At 41.0% G+C, this 14,407-nt stretch overlaps 1 long non-coding RNA gene across 1 annotated transcript in view; it reads right to left on the bottom strand.

The window, feature by feature from the left end:
* Positions 1-11,713, bottom strand: part of LOC117277822 (uncharacterized) — a 55,930-nt gene extending 44,217 nt beyond the window's left edge. Inside the window, exons 1-2 of the long non-coding RNA XR_011408995.1 lie at positions 11,606-11,713; positions 11,222-11,536 (exon numbers count right to left, since the gene is read on the bottom strand). This is a non-coding gene — a long non-coding RNA (uncharacterized lncRNA). The remainder of the gene's footprint in view (positions 1-11,221; positions 11,537-11,605) is intronic.
* Between the last annotated feature and the right edge of the window lie 2,694 nt (positions 11,714-14,407).

Here is a 14,407-nt window from a genome sequence, read left to right on the forward strand (position 1 = left end):
TTGTGACATTTGATAGGTGTTGGCGTTGTTTGTAGAAATGGAAAGTTTCAAAGTTCAATAGGCTTGAATTGGGGCGTAATTCATGGTTTTTGCATTGTTTGAGATGATTTGAAGATTCGACTAAGTTAGTATGATGTTTTAGGACTTGTTGGTATATTTGGTTGAGGTCCCGAGGGCTTCGGGTGAGTTTCAGATGGTTAACGGATCAAAAATTGAACTACAACAGCTGCTGCAATTTCCTTCTGTTGGAAATTTCTTCTGCCAGAATCAAGCCCAGAAATTCGAACCCAGAATCGAGCCTAAATAAATCGAGCCCATAAAAAATTGATCCCAGAATCGAGCCCAAATAAATTGAGCCCAGAATCAAGGACGATCGAGCCCAGGGTTGAGGGCCTTGATCGAAGGCAGGGTCAAGGATTAGGCTCAAAGCCATGATCGAGCCCAGGGTCGAGGGCCACGATCGAAGGCAGGGTTGAGGATCAGGCTCGAAGCCACGATCGAGCCCAGGGTCGTGGGCCACGATCGAAGGCAGGATAGAGAGCCATGATCGAGGGCCAAGATTGAGGGCCAAGATCAAGGACCAGGATCGAGGCCTAGGATCGAGACCCAGGATTGAGGACCTCGATCGAAGGCCAAGATCGAGGCAGTCTGGGCAGAATTATAAAAACAGGGACTTCGTCCCATTCGCCATTTTTGACAAATTAGAGCTTGAGGAAAGGCGATTTTTGATATATTTTCAAGGAAAACTTGAGTTAAGTTCCTTATGATCATTTCTACTCCATAATATTGAATTATCATTGAATAATCTGACTAGATTACATGATTTTCAGATGTAAATCGGAGATTGGAACTTAGAAATTTGGAAATAAGATTTGTAGATTTGAGGGTCGAGTTGAGGTCGGATTTTTGTAAAATTGGTATGAGTAGACTCGTGGTTGAATGGGCTTTCGGATTTTGTAACTTTTGTCGGGTTCCGAGATGTGGGCCCTACGGACGATTTTTGAGCTAAATTTTGGATTTTTATGAAAATTTAGTATTTTCTTATGGAATTAATTCCAATAAATTTTATTGACTGAAACGAATTATTTGTGACTAGATTCGAGACATTCGGAGGCCGATTTGCGAGGCAAAGGCATAGCAAAGTAAAGAGTTTCACGTTTTGAGGCAAGTAATAATTTAAAATCTTGTCCTGAGGGTTTTAAACCCCGGATTTTGGTATCATATGATTATTTGTAGGTGACATACATGCTAGGTAACAGGCGTGTGGGCGTGCACCGAGGGGATTATGACTTGGTCCATCCCGAGAAACTGTAAATTTGAATAATTTATTGTTAGCTATATGCTCTCTATGTGTTGATAAAAATTTTACTGTAAATCATCCTTAGGCTATGTGATAGTACTGTTGGGACCCACAGAGGTCGCGTACTTGTTGAATTGCCTGCTAAATGCTATATGTACTCAGTCTTAGTTTTTACTTGCACATTTTATCTCAGTCTCTGTTATTATTATTGATACATCATATCATTGTTGTTTGGGCTGATTTCATGATTAATGAGAGCCCGAGAGACTGGAGAGATTTATGACTGAGAGAGGCCGAGGGCCTGATTGTGAGATATTGATATCATAGCACGTGAGTTGTCCATGCAGCACGTGAGTTGGCCGTGCAGATCCTTATATTATACTATAGCACGTGAGTTGACCGTGCAGATCCTTATATTATACTATAGCACGTGAGTTGGCCATGCGGATCCTTATATTATACCATAGCACGTGAGTTGGCCGTACGGATCCAGATATTTAAATTATGGCACGTGAGTTGTTCGTGCAGATTATAGCGCTTGGGCTGTAGGAGCCCCTCCGGAGTCTGTACACCCCTAGTGAGCGTGGGTACCCATTGAGAGTGAGTGATGAGGGCTGGGAGCCCAGGGAGTGATGAGGGCTGGGAGCCCAGTGAGTGATTGTTTTCCTAAGAGGTTGTACTTGATTTCCATTTGTTTTTGCACTTAGTTGCTATCTGTCATTGTTGTGAAATCTCTGAAAGATTGTTTATATACGGATTACATGAACATGAACTGTATAAAAAATGATTTGACATTAAACTGCCAGATTTGATAGCATGTCTATTCTTTGTTGGAATTACTCGAAATGAACCATAACTGTGTAGCCCGTTACTATCTTCAGTTCCTTATTTATTGTTGTTACTTGTTGAGTTGGTTGTACTCATACTACACCCTGACTTCATGTGCAGATCCAGGTTTTCCCGGACATAGGGGGTGTTGATCCTTTCGCGCGGTTGATTTTCAGGAGTTTTTGAGGTAGCTACCGTGTTCCGCAGACCTTGTCTCTCCTTCTCTATCTCTTTGTTTACTGTATTTGGTCTCAAACTATTATAGACTCTATTTTCCAGACTTGTATTCATATTAGATGCTCATGTACTCAGTGACACCAGGTTTTAGGGAGTGTTTGTATTATATTTAAATATTATATTTTCAATCTTAAAGAGAAGTTTTGAATTATTGAGATTTTTGGCTTGCCTAGTATCGAGATAGGCGCCATCATGATAGGTTGGGATTTTGGGTCGTGAAAAGTTGGTATCAGAGCCTAGGTTACATAGGTCTCACGAGTCATGAGCAGGTTTAGTAGAGTCTTGCGGATCGGTACGGAGACGTCTGTACTTATCTTCGAGAGGCTGCTGAACCCTTAGGAAAATTTCACTTTCTTGTATTCTGTCATGCGAATTTGTTGATTCTAGAAACTAAATTTCTGTTATTCTATTCTCTCACAGATGGTGAGGACACGTACTACCGAATCGTACGGTCAACCACCAGTGCCACCAGTTAGGGCCGCGAGAGGCCGGTGCTGAGGTAGAGGTCGAGATATAGCTCGTACCACAGTTGGAATAGAACCTGTAGTACCACTAGTTGTTCCAGCGCAGGAGTAGATTCCAGATATAGTTGAGCCGACAGGATCAGCTCAGGCACCATCTGTGCCCATTGAGATTGCAGGCATTCAGGAGACTTTGGCCCAGATATTGACAGTCTGCACTGGCCTTGCTCAGGTGGTTTCGGCTCAGGCCGCACCTGCCACTTCTCAGGCTGGGGGAGGTACTCATACCCCCGTTTCCCATACTCCGGACCAGGTAGTACAGGGACTTCAGATACCGGGGGCACTACCGGCCCAGCCGATTGCAGCTGCTCATGCCCCGATAGTTCCTGTTATGGCAGATGATGAGCAGAGGAGACTTGCGAGATTTGAGAGGTTTCGACCTCCACCGTTTAGCGGTACTGAGTCAGAGGATGCTCACGATTTTCTGGATAGGTGTTAACGGATGCTTCAGACAGCGGGTATTCTGGAGACCAGTAGCGTCTCATTCACTACTTTTCAGTTTTTTGGGTCTGAACTTAGATGGTGGGAGACTTACGAGAGACGTAGGCCTATTGGCACAGCACCCCTTACTTGGCATCAGTTCTCCGTGGTCTTTTTGGAGAAGTTCGTACCTCAGTCCCGCAGAAAAAAGCTGTGCAGACAGTTTGAGCAGCTTCACCAGGGTGATATGTCCGTGACGCGGTACGAGATGACATTTTCTAAGTTGGCTCGTCACGCAGTCTGGTTGGTTCCCACTAATAGGGAGAGGATTGGGAGGTTCATTGATGGCCTCACATATCAGTTGCGGTTACTTATGACTAGGGAGAGAGTATCTGATGCTACTTTTGATGAGGTAGTGGACATTGCTCGGCAGATAGAAATGGTTCATAGCCAGGAACGTGGAGAGAGAGAGGCTAAGAGGCCTCGTGGTTCGGGTGATTACAGCGGTGTTCCTTCTGGGGGTCAGTTTCACCGTGGTAGGGTTCTTTCTTATAGACATGCTCAGACGGGTCGTCCAGTTCATCGTGGTGCATCAGCTAGCCTTGGTTCTTACAGTGCTCACTTGGGCCAGTCTTCATTCAGTGCACTACCAGCGCAAAGTTCTCATCATGCCTCGTCCGTACAGGCTTCTGTAGGGCATCCCTCGGGTTATTAGGAGCAGCAGTTCCATCAGAGGAAGGTTTGTTTCGAGTGCGGAGAATTTGATCATTTCAAGAGAGAGTGTCCTAGGCTGTTGAGTTGGGTTTCATAGCGGAGTTCTCGACCGATGGCACTAGCACTAGCAGTTACACCACCCGCCCTGCCATCTAGGGGTGGGGGTCAGGTAGCTAGGGGTCGCGCAAGAGGGGGAGGCCGATCAGGAGGCGGGCATGCTCGATTCTATGCTTTTCCTACCAGGCCAAATGCTGTTGCCTCAGACGCAGTGATCACAGGTATTGTTTCAGTGTGCCACAGGGAGGCTTCTATATTATTTGATCCTGGTTCCACTTATTCGTATGTATCATCATATTTTTCTCATTATCTAGATATGCCCTGTGAGTCCTTAGTTTCACTTGTTTGTGTATCTACACCGGTGGGCAATATTATTATTGTGGATCATGTGTATTGGTCGTGTGTGGTAACTATTGGGGAACTGGAGACTAGAGTTGATCTCTTATTACTCGGTATGGTTGATTTTGATGTAATCTTGGGTATGGATTGGTTGTCTCCATGTCATGCTATTCTGGACTGTCACGCAAAAATCGTGACATTGACGATGCCGGGGTTGCCAAATGTTGAATGGAGGGGTTCTCTAGATCTTGTTCCTAGCAGGGTAATTTATTATTTGAAGGCCCAACGTATGGTTGAAAAGGGATACTTGTCATATTTGGCCTTTGTGAGAGATGTTGATGCATATGCTCCTATTATTGATTCAGTACCGATCGTGCGAGACTTTTCAGATGTATTTCCTGCAGACCTGCCAGGTATGCCACCCGACAGGGATATTGATTTTGGTATTGAGTTGGTGCAGGGCACTCAGCCCATTTCTATTCCTCCGTATCGTATGTCACTAGCTGAGTTAAAAGAATTGAAAGAGCAACTTCAGGAACTCCTTGAAAAGAGATTTATTAGGTCTAGTGTGTCACCTTGGGGTGCACCAATTCTGTTTGTGAAAAAGAAAGATTGTACTATGCAGATGTGCATTGATTATAGGCAGTTGAACAAAGTTACAATCAAGAATAAATATCCATTGCCGCGTATTGAGGATTTATTTGACCAGCTTCAGGGAGAGAGGGTGTTCTTCAAAATTGATTTGAGGTCTGGGTATCACCAATTAAAGATTCGGGATTCAGATTTTCTAAAGACCACATTCAGGACTCGTTATGGCCATTATGAATTTCTTGTGATGTCTTTTGGGCTAACCAATGCCCCAGCATCATTTATGCATTTGATTAATAGTGTATTTCAGCCATATCTTGATTTGTTTGTCGTGGTATTCATTAATAATATTCTGGTGCACTCACGTAGCCAGGAGGAGCATGCACAACACTTGGGTATTGTATTACAGAGGCTGAGAGAGGAGAAACTTTATGCCAAATTCTCTAAGTGTGAGTTCTGGCTTAGTTCGGTGGCATTCTTGGGACATATAGTGTCCAGTGAAGGTATTAAGGTGGATCCGAAGAAAATAGAGGCAGTTTAGAATTGGCCCAGACCATCCTCAGTTACTGAGATTCAGAGTGTTCTCAGCTTGGCCGGTTATTTTCGTTGTTTCGTGGGGGGTTTCTCATCTATTGCATCGCCTATGACTAAATTGACCCAGAAAGGTGCTCCATTTAGGTGGTCAGATGAATGTGAAGAGAGCTTTCAGAAGCTCAAGACAGCTTTGACTATAGCTCTAGTATTGGTGTTGCCTACCGGTTCAGAGTCTTATACTATGTATTGTGACACGTCGTGGATTGGTCTCGGCGCAGTACTTATGCAAGACGGTAGGGTGATTGCCTATGCATCCAAACAGCTAAAGGTACATGAGAAGAATTATCCAGTCCACGATCTTGAGTTAGCAGTTATTGTTCATGCCTTGAAAATTTGGCAGCATTACTTGTACGGTGTCTAGTGTGAAGTATATACCGATCATCAGAGTCTACAACATTTGTTTAAATAGAAGGATCTTAACTTGCGGCAGCGAAGGTGGTTGGAGTTGCTTAAGGATTATGATATCACCATTCTCTATCATCCCGGAAAGGCTAATGTGGTGGCCGGTGCCTTGAGTCGTAAGGCAGAGAGTTTGGGCAGCTTAGCATACTTACCGGTAGAAAAGAGGCCTTTATCCTTGGAGGTTCAGGACTTGGCTAATCAGTTTGTTAGATTGGATGTTTTCGAGCCGAATCGAGTTTTGGCCTGTGTAGTTTCTCGGTTTTCTTTATATGATCGCATCAGAGAGCGTCAGTATGATGATCCACATCTTCTTGTCCTTAAGTTCATGGTTCAGCACTGTGATGCCAAGGAAGTCACTATTGGAGATGACAGTGTATTACGGATACAGGGCAGGCTATGTGTACATAATGTAGATGGGTTGCGTGAGCTGATTCTCCAGGAAGCTCACAGTTTGCGGTAATATATTCATCCAGGCACCGCGAAGATGTATAAGGATTTGAGACAGCACTATTGGTGGAGGCGGATGAAGAAAGATATATTTGGGTTTGTATCTCGGTGTTTAAATTGTCAACAGGTAAAGTACGAGCACCAGAGACCGGGTGGATTGCTACAGAGACTTGAAATTCCGGAGTGGAAGTGGGAGCGTCTTACCATGGACTTCGTAGTTGGACTCCCACGGACTTTGAGAAAGTTTGATGCTATTTGGGTGATAGTAGATCGGTTGACCAAGTCTGCACATTTTATTCCAGTCGGTACCAATTATTCTTCGGAGCGGTTGGCTGGGATTTATATTCCCGAGATTGTTCACCTACATGGTATGCCGGTGTCCATTATTTTAGATTGGGGTACGCAGTTTACCTCATAGTTTTGGAGGGCAGTGCAGCGAGAATTGGGCACACAGGTTCAGTTGAGTACAACATTTCACCCTCAGACGGACGGACAGTCCGAGCACACTATTCAGATATTGGAGGATATGCTACGCGCTTGTGTCATTGATTTTGGGGGTTCTTGGGATCAATATTTGCCACTCGCAGAGTTTGCTTACAATAATAGCTACCAGTCAAGCATTCAGATGGCTCCGTATGAAGCTCTATATGGGAGACAGTGTCGGTCTCCGGTGGGTTGGCTTGAGCCTGGTGAGGTTAGACTATTGGGTACTAACTTGGTTTAGGATACTTTAGAGAAGGTCAAAGTAATTTAGGAACGGCTTCGCACGGCACAGTCTAGACAGAAGAGTTATGCCAACAGGAAGGTTCGTGATGTTGTTCAAATGGTTGGGGAGAAGGTTCTTCTCAAGATTTTACCCATGAAGGATGTGTTGAGGTTCGGGTAAAAGGGCAAGTTGAGCCCTCGGTATATTGGGCCTTTTGAGATACTTAAGAAAATTGGGGAGGTGGCTTATGAACTTGCTTTGCCACCTAATCTATCAGGTGTTCATCCAGTGTTCCATGTATCCATGCTCCAAAATTATGTAGGGGATCCGTCTCACATTGTGGATTTCAGTACAGTACAGCTGCACAGTAATTTTACTTATGATGTGGAGTCGGTGGCTATTTTAGACGGGCAGGTTCGAAAGTTGAGGTCAAAGAACATAACATCAGTGAAGGTGCAGTGGAGAGGCCAGACAGTCGGATAAGCTACTTGGGATATGGAGTAGGAGATGCGGAACAAATATCCACACTTATTTGAGACTCCAGGTATTATTCTAAACCCGTTCGAGGATGAACGTTTGTTTAAGAGGGGGAGAATGTAATGACCCGGACGGTCGTTTTGAATATTATAACCCCGTTTCCCCATTTATTGCTTAATGTATACCTTGTAATTGATTTATGACGTATCGAGTTAGTTGGTTCGGGTCTGGAAGGAATTCGGAATGAAATGAGACACATAGTCTCATAATTGAAACTTTTAAGTTAGAAAAGTGGACCGGATATGGACCTATGTGTAAATGACCTCGGATTTTAATTTTAATGATTCCAATAGCTCCGTATGGTGAATTTGGACTTAGGAGCGTGTCCGAAAATCTTTTTGGAGGTCCGTAGAGGAATTAGGCTTGAAATGCCGAAAGTTGAATTTTTGGAAAGTTTGACCGGGGGGTTGACTTTTTGATATCGGGGTCAAAATCTGATTTTGAAAATTTTAATAGGTCTGTTATATCATTTATGACTGGTGTGCAAAATTTGAGGTCAATCGGACGTGATTTGATAGGTTTCAGCATTGTTTGTAAAAATGGAAAGTTTCAAAGTTCAATAGGCTTGAATTGGGGCGTAATTCATTATTTAAGCGTTGTTTGAGGTGATTTGAGGATTCGATTAAGTTCGTATGATGTTTTAGGACTTATTGGTATATTTGGTTGAGGTCCCGAGGACCTCGGGTGAGTTTCGGGTGGTTAACGGATAAAACCTTGAACTACAATAGCTGCTGCAATTTTCTTATGTTGGAAATTTCTTCTGCAAGAATCGAGCCCAGAATCGAGCCCAAATAAATTGAGCCCAAAAAAAATTGATCCCAGAATCGAGCCCAGAATCAAGGACGATCGAGCCCAGGGTCGAGGGCCACGATCGAAGGCAGGGTTGAATTCGTCCCATTCGCCATTTTTGACAAATTGAAGCTTGAGGAGAGGTGAGTTTTGATATATTTTCAAGGAAAACTTGAGGTAAGTCCCTTGTGATCATTTCTACTCCATAATATTGAATTATCATCGAATAATCCGACTAGATTACATAATTTTGAAGTGTAAATCGGAGATTGAAACTTAGAAATTTGGAAATAAGATTTATAGATTTGAGGGTCGAGTTGAGGTCGGATTTTGGTAAAAGTGGTATGAGTAGACTCGTGGTTGAATGGGCTTTCGAATTTTGTAACTTTTGTCGAGTTCCTAGATGTGGGCCCTACGGGCGATTTTTGAGCTAAATTTTGGATTTTTATGAAAATTTAGTATTTTCTTATGGAATTAATTCCAATAAATTTTATTGACTGAAACGAATTATTTATGACTAGATTCGAGGCATTCGGAGGCCGATTTGCGAGGCAAAGGCATAGCAGAGTAAAGAGTTTCACGTTTTGAGGTAAGTAACAGTTTTAAATCTGGTCCTGAGGGTATTAAACCCCGGATTTTGGTATCATGTGATTATTTTGGAGGTGACGCACATGCTAGGTGACGGGCGTGTGGGCGTGCACCGGAGGGATTGTGACTTGGTACGTCCCGAGAAACTGTAAAGTTGAATAATTTATTGTTAGCTATATGCTCTCTATGTGTTGATAAAAATTTGACTGTAAAGCATGCTTAGGCTATGTGGTAGTACTGTTGGGACCCACAACGGTCGCGTACTTGTTGAATTGCCTACTAAATGCTATATGTACTCAGTCTCAGTTTTTACTTGCACATTTTATCTCAGTCTCTGTTATTATTATTGATACATCATATCATTGTTGTTTGGGTTGATTTCATGATTAATGAGAGCCCAAGACTGGAGAATTTTATGACTGAGAGAGGCCGAGGGCCTGATTGTGAGATATTGATATCATAGCATGTGAGTTGTCCGTGAAAGACGTGAGTTGTCCATGCAGCACGTGAGTTGGCCGTGCAGATCCTTATATTATACTATAGCACGTGAGTTAGCCGTGCATCATGTGAGTTGGCCGTGCGGATCCTTATATTATACTATAGCATGTGAGTTTGCCGTGCAGCACGTGAGTTGGCCGTGCGAATCCAGATATTTATATTATGACACATGAGTTGTCCATGCAGATTATAGCGCTTGGGCTGTAGGAGCCCCTTCGGAGTCTGTACACCCCCAGTGAGCGCGGGTACCCATTGAGAGTGAGTGATGAAGGCTGGAAGCCCAGGGAGTGATGAGGGCTAGGAGCCCAGTGAGTGATTGTTTTCCTAAGAGGTTGTACTTGATTTCCATTTGTTGTTGCACTTAGTTGCTATCTGTCATTTTTATGAAATCTCTGAAAGATTGTTGATATACGGATTACATGAACAGGAACTGTATAAAAACGGATTTGACATTAAACTGCCAGATTTGATAGCATGTCTATTCTTTGCTGGAATTACTCGAAATGAACCATAACTGTGTAGCTAGTTACTATCTTTAGTTTTTTATTTATTATTGTTACTTGCTGAGTTGGTTGTACTCATACTACACCCTGACTTCGTGTGCAGATCCAGTGTTCCCGGACATAGCGGGTGTTGATCCTTTCGCGCGGTTGATTTTCAGGAGATTTTGAGGTAGCTGCCGTGTTCCGCAGACCTTGTCTCTCCTTCTCTATCTCTTTGTTTACTGTATTTGGTCTCAGACTATTATAGACTATATTTTTCAGACTTGTATTCATATTAGATGCTCATGTACTCAGTGACACTAGGTTTTGGGGAGTGTTTGTATTATATTTAAATATTATATTTTCAACCTTAAAGAGAAGTTTTGGTTTATTGAGATTTTTGGCTTGCCTAGTACCGAGATAGGCGCCATCACGACAGGTTGGGATTTTGGGTCGTGATAGTATAGCTATTTGATAAATTGGAATTTTTATTGAAATTGAAGGATTTAATTAATATATTGGAAATTGTTGCATTTGAAAGATTTTTATTATTTCTGCTAAATGAATAAAATTATTGTTTAACTCTGTGAATCATGCTGATTTGAATAATTTTAATTTATTCCATTTATTATTGTTGACCCTTAGTGAGTGTCAAATTCGGTCATCTCGTCTCTACCACTTCGAGATTAGGCTTGATACTTACTGGGTACACGTTATTTATGTACTCATACTACACTTGCTGCACTTTTTGTGCAGGATCTGAGATAGATACTAGTGGAGGACCTATCATTGCATATCCTCATTATCCAGAGGCGTAGTGCTGAGCTACCTTTCTAAGCCGTCCTGCAGCTACCGGTGCCTCTTCTTGTATTTTTAATTCTGTCTATTTTTATTTCAGACAGTATTTCATTTCAGACAGTATTTAAATTTTATTGATATATGTTTAATTTATAGTTGGCTTGCCTAGCTATAGTGTTGGGCGCCATCATGACCTATAGGTGAAATTGGGTCGTGACATACACACTCTTTAAACCATGCCTCAAATGTATAATATACAGCACCATCACCAAATTGACTCACGAAGTCACTGAGCGACGCATTGAAAATTATTTGTTAGTTGTATCAACCAAATTAAATAGTAGCCCATGTAAATTAATCTTACGTCAACACTTACTTAAGAAAGGGTTGAACTTCCGGACAATTTAGCAACACATGATTTGAAGCTGATTTGTACTCCATACTACTTAGGCCCCTTTTTGTTCGATCTTTAGAACCTCGGCCTGGTTGATTAAATATGGACATTGGTGGATATAATGGATCAATCTCAATCACCACATTGTGCCGATTGGGCCTATTTCTAGCACATGGCACATGACTGTCAAAGTAGTAAGAACAAAAATGGGCAGTTTCCTTTGCAAGATAGGCTTCGCATATGGATCCTTCAATTCTATTCCTCTATTTAACAAATCGTTTACACTTGCCGATAGTCCTGCACATTGTCATATTAGACAATAACGTTAAAGAAAATTACAAGAATAAATCAAGGTTTGATCATTACCTCTCGAATGGATACATCTACCTGCATTGAACCGGGCCTCCAAGTCGCGCCTCGTGTACAAGGTGAATTGGAGGGTGTTCCATCACATCAAAGAAACCACATGGAAAATCCTTTCCAGTTTATTACTGATTGCAGGAATGTTCCGATTTATTTGAAATAGGTTTTGTTCCCTTCATATGGTAGAACATAAGTCTTTGAAGAACAAACTTATCTCTGTGATGGGTTTTCTTATATATTTTCAGGCAATCCACAAAATGCAATAGGGATTAAGGTTTCCATGAATATATGACAGTCATGACTTTTCATATGAGTCAGCTTTCCCTCAACCATATCGGCACGTTTTCCCAGGTTCGATGCATAGTCCTTGGGCATCTTTAGGTTTGTAACCCACTCACAAATCTGTCGTCTTTGTTCCAAAGTGAATGTGTAGCTGGCCTTGGGCTTGAACACCTTACCATTGTTCCCAGACTGCAAATGTAATTCAGGTCGCCTGCAATATTCTTGTAAGTTCAGTCTAGCCTTCGGGTGGTCTTTTGTCTTATTCTTATCATCCATCACTGTGTTGAACAAATTGTCAAAATAGTTCTTCTCAATATGCATGACATCAAGATTGTGCCGGAGAAGATTATCCTTCCAATATGGCAACTCCCAAAATATGATTTGTTTTGTCCAGTTATGAGTAACACCATATCTAGGAAATCTAGAAGGTGCGGCCTCGGTAACTTTAGCGAAGTTCTGAACCCTTTCCCAAATTTCCTCACCGGAATAAATTGGAGGTGGCAAATCATGTTCAACTGTATTCTTTTTAAATTCGTTCTTCATCCTTTTGAACTCATGATCAACTGGCAAGAACTGACGATGACAATCAAACCACGACTGCTTTCGGCCATGTCTTAAAGTGAACGCTTTACCATTTTCCATGCAGTAAGGACATGCTAACTTTCCGGCAGTCATCCACCCAGACAATATTCTATATGCAGGAAAATCATTAATGGTCCACATTAAGTTAGCACGCAAGTTGAAATTTTGTTTAGTTGATATATCATATGTCTCAACTCCATCATACCACAATTGTTTAAGCTCATCAATCACAAGTTGCAAATATACATCAATCAAACTCTTTGGATTGCGGGGACCGGGAATAACACAATTTTAAAAGATATATGGACTAGTCATACACATTTCAGACGGAAGATTATTGCAGAAATAGAAAATGGCGTGAAACCATCAGCACACAAACCCAACCGAACATTCCTCGGTTCACTAGCATAATCCGGATACGTTTATCAAAATGCTTTCATGTTTCCCCATCTGAAGCATGACACATAACACCAGGCGGCCTTTTATTTTCATAGTGACATCTCATATGAGTCGCAGAACTCATCGATGCGTACAACCTCTTTAATCTAGGAATAAGAGGTAAGTAATGCATCGACTTCACAGCATCCTTCTTCCCGCTGGAAAGCCGCTTAAAACGAGGTTTTTCACAAAATTTACAACTTTCTAAATCTGCATCACCCTTATAATACAACATGCAACCATTTTCACAACAATCGATTCTCATATATGAGAGTCCTAACTTAGAAATCAATCTTTTAGCCTTATAGAAATCTTCAGGTATGTTGAAAGTTGGGTCAACTAGTTCACTCATAAGGCCAATGAAAGAATCCATTCCCGCTTGAGAAATATTGGTATCTGATTTGATACTTAATAATCTAACCGCAACAGACAACTGAGAGTGCATAAAAATATTCTATGGAGTACTCCCTTCCCTTAGTGGACGACTAACGGCCTCTAACTGTTCATAAAAATATTTTGCCTCTTCGTTAGGAGGTTGTTCAACACTTTTATGGGTTTCAAAATCGAAGTGCATCCCAAAAGCATCCGCAATCATTTTATGGTATCTAGGATGTTAAATGTTATTCCCCACCGACCTACTACTTTCACCAATAACTACGTTATGAAATACACCATCACTACCATCAATCTCTCCATGACTAGTCCACACAAAATAATTATCCATAAACCCTTTTTTATAAAGATGAGCCTTAATATCCTCCGATCCAAAAAAATGCAAACACTTGCACTTCACACAAGGACACCTAATCAACCCTCCAATCCGAAACGGTTCAAGTTACATTGCATGCGTAATAAATTCCTTAACCCCTTCTATAAATTCCTCCCTAAAAAACCGACGATTAGGATAATTCCTATTATACATCCAACTACGATATTCCATCTACATAAAGAACGAATAAATTATATTAATCATAGTTCAAATTAATTTATAAAATTAAGTTACATAATAAACTTTAGTTACAATATAATTAATTTAAATAATTTGAGTGCCGACTAATTTGAAAGTTCATATATATCCCTAAATAAGGCCTTTTAAATTCAATTAGACCATTAAAGGGAAATATAATTAAATGAAATAAAATTAGATAACCCTAGCATTAATCATAATTAAAATTAGTTAAATTAAAAGAATTAAACCCTAGCATTAATCATAAATCATAATTAAACTAATAGAACAAATAATTGAAAGAATTAAATTGAAAGAATTAAACCCTAGCATAATCATAATCAATATAATTGAAAGCTATAAAATTATCTAACCCTAGCATAATAATAATCTTCTAACATAGATAATGCTAGCATAAGCACAATCAATAGGAGTAAACCCTAAATCTAATTAATCATTAACTAAACCCTAGTTTATACAATATAAGAATTAAAATTACTTAAATTAAAAAATGTAGATAACTAACCTTGAAAGAGAAGAGAGGGGGTTTCATTTTG

This window comes from Nicotiana tomentosiformis, chromosome 6, assembly GCF_000390325.3.
Source record: "Nicotiana tomentosiformis chromosome 6, ASM39032v3, whole genome shotgun sequence".
Taxonomy (NCBI): Eukaryota; Viridiplantae; Streptophyta; class Magnoliopsida; order Solanales; family Solanaceae; genus Nicotiana; species Nicotiana tomentosiformis.